Source organism: Equus caballus, chromosome 17 (assembly GCF_041296265.1).
Source record: "Equus caballus isolate H_3958 breed thoroughbred chromosome 17, TB-T2T, whole genome shotgun sequence".
Lineage (NCBI taxonomy): Eukaryota > Metazoa > Chordata > Mammalia > Perissodactyla > Equidae > Equus > Equus caballus.
This window is the reverse complement of record NC_091700.1, coordinates 23,136,157-23,148,357: the sequence shown is the minus strand read 5'-3', so window position 1 is coordinate 23,148,357 and position 12,201 is coordinate 23,136,157. Positions and strand designations below refer to the sequence as shown.

Below are 12,201 nucleotides of genomic sequence, written 5' to 3'. Positions count from 1 at the left end.
GCAGATAATTGTGGGTTTTTTTTTTTTTTTTACAAAATGAAGGTCCGTGGCCACCCTGCCTCGAGCGAGTCTATTGGCGCCATTTTTCCCACAGCATTTGCTCACTTCATGTTTCTGTGTCACCTTTTAATAGTTATCATCATATTTCAAACTTTTTCATAATTATCATATGTTATATGATCTGGGATTCTGGTGTTACTATTGTAATTATTTTGGGGCACCACGAACCACGCCCACATAAGATGGTGAACTTAATCGATAAGTGTGTGTGTTTTGACTGCTCCACCTCCGGCTGTATCGCCATCTCTCCCCCTCTCCTCAGCCCTCCCCATTCCCTGAGATGCAACAAGATTAAAATTAGGCCAATGAACACCCTACAACGGCCTCTAAGTGTTCAAGTGAAAGGAAGAGTCGCACGTCTCCCACTTTAGATGAAAAGCTAGAAATGATTAAACTTAGAGAGGAAGGCATGTCGAAAGCCAAGATAGGCTGAAAACTAGGCCTTGTGCCAAACACTTAGCCAAGCTGTGAATGCAAAGGAAAAGTTCCTGAAGAAAATTAAAAGTGCCACTCCAGTGAACACATGAATGATAAGGTGAAACAGCCTAACTGCTGATATGGAGAAAGTTTTAGTGGTCTGGATAGAAGATCAAATAGCCACAACATTCCCTTAAGCCAAAGCCTAATTCAGAGCAAGTCTCTAACTTTCTTCAATTCTATGAAGGCTGAGAGAGGTGAGGAAGCTGCAGAAGAAATTTGGAAGCCAGCAGAGGTTGGTTCATGAGGTTTAAGGAAAGAAGCTGTTTCTATAACATAAAAGTACAATGAGAAGCAGCAGGTGCTGCTGTAGAAGCTGCAGCAAGTTCTCCAGAAGATCTAGCTAAGATCGTTAATGAAGGCAGCTACACTAAACAGCAGAGTTTCAATTCACAGGAAACGGCCTTATATTGGAAGAAGATGTCATCTAGGACTTTCACAGCTAGAGAGGAGAAGTCAATGACTGGCTTCAAAGCTTCAAATGTGACTTATGTTAGAGGCTAATGCAGCTGGTGACTTTCAGCTGAAGCCAATGCTCATTTACCATTCCAAAAATCCTAGGGCCTTTAAGAATTATGCTAACTCTACACTGCCTGTGCTCTATAAATGGAACAAGAAAGCCTGGATGACAGCACAGCTGTTTACAACATGGTTTACTGAATATTTTAAGCCCACTGTTAAGACCTACTACTCAGAAAAAAAGATTCCTTTAAAAAGGTTACAGCTCATTGACAACACACCTGGTCATGCAAGAGCTCTGATGGAATGTACAATAAGATAAATGCTGTTTTCATGCCTGCTAACACAACATCTATTCTGCAGCCCATGGATCAAGGAGTAATTTTGACTTTCAAGTCTTATTATTTAAGAAATATATTTTGTAATGCTATAGCTGCCACAGATAGTGATCCCTCTGATGGATCTGGGCAAAGCAAATTTAAAGAATTTACCTTTCTAGATGCAATTAAGAACACTTGTGATTCAGGGGAAGATGTCAAAATATCAACGTCAACAGGAGTTTGGAAGAAGGTGATTTCAAACCTCATGGATGACTTTGAGGGGTCCAAGAATTCACTGGAGGCAGTAACTGCAGATGTGTTGGAAACAGCAAGAATTAGAAGCGGAGCCTGAAGATGTGACTGAATTGCTGCAATCTCATGATAAAACTTGAATGGATGAGGAGCTGCTTCTTATGGATGAGCAAAGACAGGCGTTTCTCGATAATTCTCTAATAGAATTAGATTCCATCTCAATTGGAATCACCAGTTCCAGATTGTTGAAATGACAAAAAGGATTTAGAATATTACTTAGTTGATAAGTAGCAGCAGGGCTTGAGAAGACTGACTCCAATTTTGAAAGAAGTTCTACTGTGGGTAAAATGCTATCAAACAGCATCACACACCACAGAGAAATCATTTGTGAAACGAAAAGTTGATTGATGTGGCAAACTTCATTGTTGTCTTATTTCAAGAAATTGCCACAGCCACCCCAACTTTCGGCAACCACCACCCTGATCAGTGAGCAGCCATCAACATTGAGGCAAGACCCTCCTCCAGCAAAAAGATTACAACTCACTGAAGGCTCAGATGATGGTTAGCATTTTTTAGCAAAAAAGCATTTTATAATTAAGGTGTATACATTGCTTTTTCTAGACATAATGTTATTTCACACTTAATAGACTACAGTATAGTGTAAACATAACTTTTATATGCACTGGCAAACCAAAAAATTTGTGTGACTCGCTTTATTGTGATATTTGCTTTATTGCAGTGGTCTGGAAACAAACCCACAATATCTATGAGGTATGCCTATACAGGCTTATTGACAAAAAGTGCTTCAAAACTATTTGACGGGTTCATATTATAAAATGAGAAGAATCCTATAATAAGTAGCTTTTATCAAGTAACTATCTTAGGAATATACCAGATACTTTCATGTGTTATGTCACAAAACCTTTAATAAATTGGGTCCTAAATCCTCCACTTGTCAGATATGCTCAGGAGGTTAAAGCAGCTGTGGCATGTCACACAGCAAGGGGCAGAAATGGACAATGGCTTCCTGAGCAGAAGCTGAAGTGGCAGCCCCTCTTTATGCAGGCTCATAGCGGCACGTCGGTGGGACATCCCAGAGGTGCCCTGGCTCTTCGGACCTCCGGCATTCAGACGGGGAACCAAGGAGAGCACGCATCCATGCCTGTCACTAATGACTTCCCGCAGACCCATACTAAGACCATATTTGATTGATATGTCCAAGATGTTCGACAGCAAACAGTCCAAACCCAGGCCTATCTAATATTAACCACCATGTAACACTATGCTGGCACTCAATGCTTTGAGCCCTGGATAGTGTTTGAAGAATATTTTCAACGAGGGGTCATTTAATGATCCAGTCCTCATTTTTATGCAAAAAACAAGCACACAAAACAATGCGTCTGTGCTTCACACAAAGGCAACATAGCCTGTGGCCCCGTATAAGTCACTTGTTCCATCCAGTAGGGCATGGCTGGGGGCAGGAGGAGCTTCCAGCCACAAATGAGAGAGAACACTGCACTCTGGATGCACAAAACTTCCCCAAGTATCTCAGTGCCACAGGGGAAAGGAGGAAGAAAAGTCACAAAGGGGAGTGTGTGTGAAAAGAAAGTTCCCACTGACTTTAAGGTATTTCCACAGGCATCAAGAAAATTCCACCCCTAAAGCCAAAATAAATATCTCATAACCCGAGATGCCACACACGCCAAGATAGGCTCTCCGCTGCACGCACCCAACTGACACCACCTACTAACAAAAATGAGAAAAGACTTTAGAGGTCACATACCTCCATTTTCTTAAAAGGGTATGAAGCCTCAACAATCAAGCAAACAACAAAAAACACCTGTCCAATTGATCTGTTAGATACGTTACGTCGGGATTTTCTTTTTTAATGTGTCAGACAAAAGGAAACCACTGTAGGTCTCTCTGCTTTCTCTCCTTTTGTGGGACACTTTGGCCCTTCCTGGACAAACAGAGTCAGCACTGTGTCCCCTCCAATGTTACTCAGAACCTACGGCACACAGCCCCCTGATGTAGAGATGTATATAAACATAAACATATGTTTAATTTATAGGGACCAAGGGGGGTCATATCAGGGATCAAATGGTTTACATTTAAGAAGCAACCTAATTTCTACTCCATTTCAAATCCTGTAGGCTTTTAACACGACCATTTTTGAGCGGCATAACTTTGTCCTAAAGAAACATCACATGCACACTGAAGAAAACCATGGGTTTTCTTAGGGCAATGTACAGGATCTATTAAAACACGTTTTTCATTAGGCAAAGGTAAATCTCAGAGACAACGTAGCTTGCATTTTCAACTTCAGTCTTCGGCTGTACTAAGTGGACTCACGGAGAGAAGCGGGATGCTCGTCCAGCCCCCTGCGCCGTCTCCCCTCCCCAGCCCGACAGCGCCCGGCCCTCACGCAGCCCCAGCGCTCCTTATCACGGCAGACCCGCAACTGCCGAGCTCTGCTGAGCTGTCAAAACGTGTTCCAGGTCGTAACTTGGCAAACATGACTTAACCTGAGAGAAATGCTTTAAAACAAATTTTCATAACATCTGCCGTGTCATTTTTAAGCAATACCTTCTGTTTCCACAGAACTCAAACACAGCTTTGTTTTTAAAAGCTAAATTTCATAGGTCTTTCTTCAGCTCTATGGGATATTCACTTCTGGCAATAAAAGGCTCCCACTAGGAAATAAAGGTTCCCAAATGTTTTAACATTTCTGCTTGACGGACTTATGTTCAAAATCAGTCTGTCCCACAAGAATAAAGGGAAAAAATTATTCAGCAATGTGTCACCTCAATCCCCAAAATGCACTTCCACAAGAAGTCTGATAGAGTCCTTTCTTAAAAACGTACCCATCGTGAGGGTGGCCTGTGGGTCATCGCGGCAGAAGTATAAATATGTCTCAGGGAAAGGAAACATCTATATTCATTTTTCTAGTTCATCATTGCTCCGGGGACATGTCATTAGAATAAAATCGTAAAGCTGAACACAGAAATTAAGAAACTTTTACTAACGTGAGCATGTTTTTCATCCATCTGATGTTTATCATGTACCAGGTATTCTGTTATGTATTTAAAGAGATACAGAAGATGAAAAAGATCTGTCTCCATTTTCAAAGTAAATCAAGTTGTAGGCAACTAAAAAGTGTTGGCCTAAAGATATATAGTTGGAAGTTGATAGTTTTTAGCTGGAATTGAAGTCATTGGTATGTATGATGGAACCTAGGGAGAAAGTAAAAAAAAAGAAAAAAAGATGGCTGAGGAAAGAATCCTTCAGACCAATTATGTTTAAGAGACAGGCCACGCAGTAGGATAAACCAATGAAAAAGTGGTAAAGTAACAATCTAGAGAGAGAAGAAAGAATTATGTTTCAGAAGTAAATACAGAGTTTCTAGAGGCAGTGAGAGTTGAGCGTGCCAGGAGATCAACCAGCATGAAGGTGAAGGGGTTACGGCACTGGGGAGGGGGGATGTGGAAATGGTATTGATAATACACAACCGGAAAAGAGCGAAGGTTCACATAAAAACCCATACTGTGCCTAAAATAATAGTCCTTCTTAAAGAATACTTTATTACTCTACCATTGAGCCTCAAGCAAGTGTGAATAGAGTTACGATCGGACCACGTCTCGAAGACTTTCTTAAGAGAAGTGAAATCATTTCTTAAAGAGTCTTGTAGCCAAGAAATAGGGGACAAAAAAGTGATTTAAACAAAACTTATTCATACAATCCCCTGCCCAGGGGATTTTCAACTTCATGAAAGCTTTTATTATCTTTAAAACATCATTTAAATTATATATATGATAAATGACGATAGAGAAGATTTAATAGCAATGAATAGACACTGGTTCCCTGTTGGGAAATGGGGAAGAAGATCAGAATTGAAGCAACATCAAAAAAATAGTAAAACGTACAAATTATGGCCTGAAGATGGTACACAAACAACACATTTAATTATTCCTTTGTAAGAAGGAAGTCTCTCTTATGTGGTGGAACTTAAATTGTTTGCTTCCTGGCAGTCCTTGATAGGTCATAGAAAAAATGCCATATTAAGGTGAAGCAGAGAAGGGAAGCTTCAAAAGCAAAATTAAACATAGGGACAAATGTACCTATTTCCATAAAATTTCCCTCTATGAGAATAACCACACGAGCCCTGCACACTTCTGGATCCCACCTGGTTGAATGACCCAGCTCCATCACTTGAGCTCCCTGAACACCCCACGCATGTTGACGCTCTTGAGAAGGTACTGCACACGGTACCCATATTTGGTTGCTTTCCATTTTGGTTTTAGCTTTTTCCAAAATTGATAAAGAAAAAAAGAAGAAATTATTATCAGCCAATTTCAGAAATTTCACGCAAAATATTTATAGGCATCTTCTAAAGTTCTTTAATGAACTGTGGTGCTACTAAGCCCTCAGTCAGGGTACTGTTTTGGTACTAACCTAAAATTTCAGACAGGAATTTCACAGCAGCTCAAAGCCACTTCACTATTTAAAGGGAAAACAAGACTGAATTATTCAGCCAACCTTTAGAGCGCGATCACTGTACTCTGTCTAGCTAACCTGTGCCACCTTTGGTAAGCTTTCTATCCACCCTGTGGATGCCAGTATTCCCTGGGGGCTCTGGGCTCTGGTCTTTTTTTTTTAATCTCTTTGCCAACTCACCATGGGCAGTGATGTCCACTCCGATGACTCTAAGTACCATCCAAAAGGTGGTGGCTTCCAAGTCAGGGTACTGAAATGAATTTTTTAGACTATTCATTGCATAAACAGCAAGTGAAACATTCATTGAAAAGCATTCTGAGATGAACGAACATATTGATATGTGTATTATTAGTCTGTTAAAAAAAATCAAAACTGAAATACCAAGCTTGGAACCCTCAAGAGACAAACTAATGCTTAATAAGAAGAGTTATTAAAAGCTAAACAGTGCACGGGGCCAACGTGAGGGAAGTTCCTACCTCGGAGCGCTGAGTACAGAAACCCCACTTAGGTTTGTTGCCTTCCTTTGTCATCTGAATTCACTATTAATGCAAGTCGGATTGAGGAAAGAAGTTTCTTCTTATGCTATTATGTCATATTTCGAAATGTAAACTTTTAGTTAAATATCTATACACCAACAAAGTGCACAGATCATATGTGCACATCTCAAATGAGTTTTTGTTTTCACAAAATGAATACCTGTGGACACAGCACTCAGATTTTTTTAAAAAAACACCAGATTTTTAAAAAAATCACCAAGAAACTTAGAAACCACCTCATGCCTCTTCCATTTCTTGCTCATCTTCCCTCCACCCAAGCGTAACCAATATCCTGACCTCTAACACCATAAATTAGTTTTGCAAGTTTTTGAACTTTCCACAAATGTAATCACACAGCATGGATGTTTCTAGAGACCACTTAGACATTATGGATAGTTGACTAGTATACAGAAAAATGTTCTATGTCTGCTAGTAGACTAGGTGTTGTCAAGGTGCCTAAGTTGATTCCCCATTTCTTTGCAAATTTGACTCTATAATGAACAACTGCCAATACCAAGTATATAGAGCCTACGGAATGCCACGGGGCTGGGAATTGGAAGCCTCTTTATGTTTTTCTCATAATTTCCCACTCTCGTGGCAGTAAATCTCTGATGGTCCCTCTGCAGAAGGCCCTGAGTTTCAAAACATTTTTCCTATATGCCAGTCAACAGCTACCAGATGGCACAAAGAGGCTCTGGGCTGCCGCTCGGCGCGGATTTCCACAGAGTGCCTGGGGAAGCGCTCTGTCCCATGAGGTCGAGCCCTCGGGGCGCCTCCCTCCTCTCCCTGTCGGGGTCCAGCTCATGTGGAGCATGTCAGCTGTATTTCACGCCACTAGCCTGGATTTAGTGACCTGTTTACAAAAGGCAGACTACACTTGCAGATGTGATAAAAAATAGGGAGACCAGAAGGGTGGGCAACATACGACAGGCACTGTATATAAAGCAGAGGCACAGAATCCCTTTCTAATTATAAAAACACACAAAACATGGAGTCAAACCCAAATTCCACCATTTCCACAGTGACAATCTTCTAGAACAAGAGCTAATTTAGATTTATGACCTAATGCCAGCAACAAATACTTCATTCTATCATCACCACCCCCACATTCCAACCTCTTTTTTGGGGGAACAGGTGCCATATTAGGGAATTTGGAAAACTTCATGCCATTATTTATTAGTTATATAAAACCATATACCTCATGTAAGAGATGATATAACACGGCCCGACAATTTCAGAACCAGCTACTGTGATATTCCTGGAGGAGAAAACTTCCTCCAAACCAAACGCAACTTTGAAACAATGGAGAATCAGCACAGACAGCTAGCCATGTACTGCTCTAGAAAACTGCCCTCTTAATTCACTTATTTTCCCACATCCTCTTTGGTAGGGTTTTCTTCAGCATTTCTCTCGGGAATTTTGAACCCACAATTCCCTTTGCTTTTCTTTGAAAAACCCCTTCCTTCAATAGGAATCCTGCTTATTACAAGTTAATATTAGATTACTCAAGGCAAGAGAGAATTGTGTGAATCTGTAAATAAACACATCATTAAAGGAGTAATGCATGGAAACAATCCCCGTGGCTGAATAAAAGGCCAATTTTGAGAGAGAAAAAAATGCCTTGACTCCACAAATACTCTGCTCTGATCAAATTCCCCTCCTATCAGGTTATAACTGCTTAATTCTCAGAGGAACAAGACGATAGAATTAATAGGAGAAAATAGCATAATCAGAAACAGTGGGACACGAAGATGTGTCTCGGTTAGGACTGACCTATTTGGGCCACCAGCCACCCGCTCTTCTGTTAATGAGCTGGAAACAGGAAGCGATATTCCTCAGACAACTACCAGACTTAATATTTAACCTTTAAATTCCCCTCTTTAAGGAAAATGCCTCTCACCCCAGGTGGAAGGATGGAAGGAGAGAAGGACAGGGCCAGGGAAAGAGACACAGGAGAAAAGAGGCGAAAGACTGACCTTTAGGTTGGAGTCAGGAAGTCAGTCCTGGGTGAAGCAGGAAGTGGAAGCAAGAGCGGCAGAGCGTGGCCTGTTCCTGTCCTTGCCACAAAGGCAATGGCCCAGGAAGGCAGCATGGGGGAGCGCCACAGTGCCAAGTCCCTTTCATCTCTGTAGAGTTCTCTTGGTCCCCACAGAGCGGACAGTCAGCAGGACAGGGAGAGGAGGCAAGAGCAGACTTAGAGGCGATGACGAAGAGGCCCAGGGGTTGGAGAAGGCTCAAGGGAGGGGGCCGAGTGCCGGGGTCAAGAGGAGCGAGGGAAGCCACAGCGGGGGAAATCGAATTCCGTTCACGCAGGTGCTAGGATTTGGGCCCCACTCCTCACACATCTTACTTTTCAAAGCATGCTCAGGATATCCTAGGGCCAAAGTCAAGAGCAAGAACTTGGAAGTGAAAGTACTCATATCATCTGAGGAAACATCAACAGTGAGAAAGAACTTGTCATGGACCTGGCTCGAGTGATCAGGGTACAAAGTTCTCTATCTTCCCAGGGAAGCAAACTGGAAGTGCAAGCCGAAGCAGATACTGATTTTAGAATTATCTCCTTGCTTCCTTCCACAGCCTGCTTCCAGATAGCCTGCTAATAAGCAGAAAAGGCTGGAAGAGACAGGCAAGAAAGGAGTGGGAGAAGCAGGGAACTGCATTATCCACAAATAAATCAGTCCCTGAATATTTGGGAGTTGGGTGTGTGGGCGATGAGTGACAGAGAACGAAATCCTGAAATTATTTTCTTCCTCCAACTCTGTTCAACCACCATCCTAAATCCCTAAGGACCGACAGGAATTTGTTGAGTCCCTTTGCAACACTGCTGCGATGGAGAAGGGAGCAGAGACCCACTCAACTTCAACTTGTACCGGTTTGCTAGAGCTGACTAAAGGCCGCTGTCCCCCGCAAAGGTTGATCTGCACAGAAGGCAGGAGCGAAACGCCCACTGTCCTTTCCGATCTCCCACAATGTTGGTGAAAGTGAGAAATTTGACAGTGGGCTAGATGGATGAGCCTGAAGAACTCGATTTCTCATCCCCTCCCACCCCCACCCCTGGAACTCCCTTTCTCCTGAAGAGAAAGGCTATTTGTACAAAAGGGATGGAAACTAGAAATGAAAATGCCTTGCTTTGCTTCCTGTCATTCTCAGCCCGAGAATAAATCCCTCCTAAGCTAAGCAGGGTGTCTGCCAAGACTGTCAATCAAGGGCTCAACGACTTGCAAGATTTTTCTGCGTCCGTTGACTTACACACGCAGGCCATGTCAACGTCAACAGGAGCTCCATGTGCGTCCTGCAGATCCTGAGGTGGTGATGTTTTCTCCAGTTTCAACCACAGTGGCCTATCGGGGAGGACTTTTCTTTAGCCTTTTAAAGAAGCTGGGACAAACCCAAGAGGCAAGGGCTCTCCACTCTTCCCCAGACCTCCACTCAGTGTTGGTAAAGTCCAATTATGTTGCAAGTCCAACTACAAGACCAGGGCAAGGCACAGGAATGAAGATGCTGGACTGCCAGCATTCAAGAGGAATTAACTACTGTTCATTGGGCCCTTATTGTATGCCAGTGCCTTCTCTAAAATTCCTAACAATTCAGTGGGAGACTTGTCCACGTATTAGGCTTGTAACAATAATAAAAATATTTTTCTATAACAAAATTACACAAAGGGTTCTAAGAGCACAGAGAAGGCATGCAGCACTCTGCAGAGGCAGTGCCATGGAGTGATTCAAAAAGAAGGTACTGCTGTGTGTTGAAGGGTGAGGGGTTGCTGTGAGGGGCCCTCGAGACAGCCTGAGGTGGAACCCTGGCTCCCCTCCCCACTATGTGACCATGGGCAGGTTCATTAACTTCACCAGGACTCAGTTTTTCTTTTGTTTTTTGGTGAGGAAGATTGGCCTTGAGCTAACATCTGTTGCCAATCTTTCTCTATTTTGTATGTGGGATGCCACCACAGCATGGCTTGATGAGCGGTGTGCAGGTCTGCACCTGGGACCTGAACTGATGAACCCCAGGCTGCTGAAGCAGAGCACGTGAACTTAACCACTACACCACCAGGCCGGCCCCAGGACTCGGTTTCTTGCCTATAAAATAGGAATTGTAGTGAGGATTAAACAAAGCATTCAACAGAGTGCCCAGCACTTGGTTAGCTATTCTCATCAGCATCAGGCCAGGCACAGAGGCATTAAGGAAACCATTTCCAGATAAAATTAAAGAACGTGACTCTTCTCATTTATAGCCATTCCATTAGTGAATCGGGACAAGGGACTTGTGGCTAATTTCTAAGCTAGGAAACAGATGTCTGTTTGGAATAAATAACATTCAACGAGCTCCTAAAAATGACAGTATGAGAACCGTCTTTTAATGGTTAGGCGAGTGTCTGCCCAGCACACCACAGGGGCTTTAATAAACGCTAATTGGTGATGATCGCTCAGCCCCCAGAACAGCTCATCAACAGGAAGTGCCAAAAATCAAGCCTATAAACATTTTACAGGTTGATGGCACAAAGGAGTTGCTCTTAACCTATAGAACTCAGTTTTCTCTTCCCTGTTTCTCATGGACTCAGTTTTGTAAGGGAAAAAGTGGATGTGAACAGGTTTTTATATGGAAATGCTAACAGGCTGCGTAGGATCCTGGAACTGTCCTATTCATTTTAACCCCTGGAAATCTGATCTGTACTGACTTTAAAAAAAGAGAAGGGAGCAGTCAAATAAGCTTAATCTTTTCAAATAATTAAGATTTTATCTATGCTAGCACAGCCTCTCCGGTTCCACTTGGTTTGGCACTTAGCTCTGCATTTAAAACCTCCCTAACACAGCACGCTCACACCATCCTCACCGTCATTATCTCGTGGTTGCAGGGCCAGCTGACAGGTCCCCAGGCAGCTTTTCACGGCCATGCCCTGCTTTCCAGCCTGATCCCTGCAGGAAGCAGCCTCCGCAGCTGCCAGCGTTTATTTACACACATTCCTGCCGCAAATTGAATTAATGAGCGTAATTTAACTCAGGCGATGTCTTCCCTGGCTCTCCTTCCTCTCTGCCCCCTGGCCAGCTCGCTTTCTCCCTTGCAGCCTCCCGTGGAGATCTTACTGGAATGGACTGAGGCACTCTGGCAGCATGGATGTGACTCAGGGCTTCTCCACCTTCAACATCCTGTGAGCCACCGGGGCTCCGGTTAAAATGCAGATTCTAGTCCAGGAGCCAGCTCCGGGTTGGGGCCTGAGATGCAGCATTCTAACAAGCCCGCTCTCTGGTGATGCCAGGCTGCCCAGCTGGGGGCCACACTTTGAGAGGCGGGGGTTACTGAAGAACTCTCCTGCCTTGAACATAATAAGCAATGCCCCTAATGTGTAACCAGAAGGCAAATGTTAACTTCTGATCTCTCGGATCAATCTGATGTAAAGTAAGGTTTATCAGAAGCATATCCACAGGGGAGCTGTTCACCTTGTCTACCTCTTCCATGCGTGCATAAAGAACCACAGAATGAGTCAAACCACAAGTCCTATTAACCCCTAAACACGGTCCTACACAAATTCCAAAGCCTAGGAGCTAACGAAAGTGTGGAATAGGAAAGCTGGGACCCTTAGCTTTTACATAAAAAGAAAAGTAACC

At 43.1% G+C, this 12,201-nt stretch overlaps 1 protein-coding gene across 11 annotated transcripts in view; it reads right to left on the bottom strand.

Annotated features, from left to right (window-relative positions):
• ATP8A2 (ATPase phospholipid transporting 8A2) overlaps positions 1-12,201 on the bottom strand; it is a 592,801-nt gene that overhangs the window by 114,665 nt on the left and 465,935 nt on the right. The gene's annotated exons all lie outside the window — the stretch shown is intronic.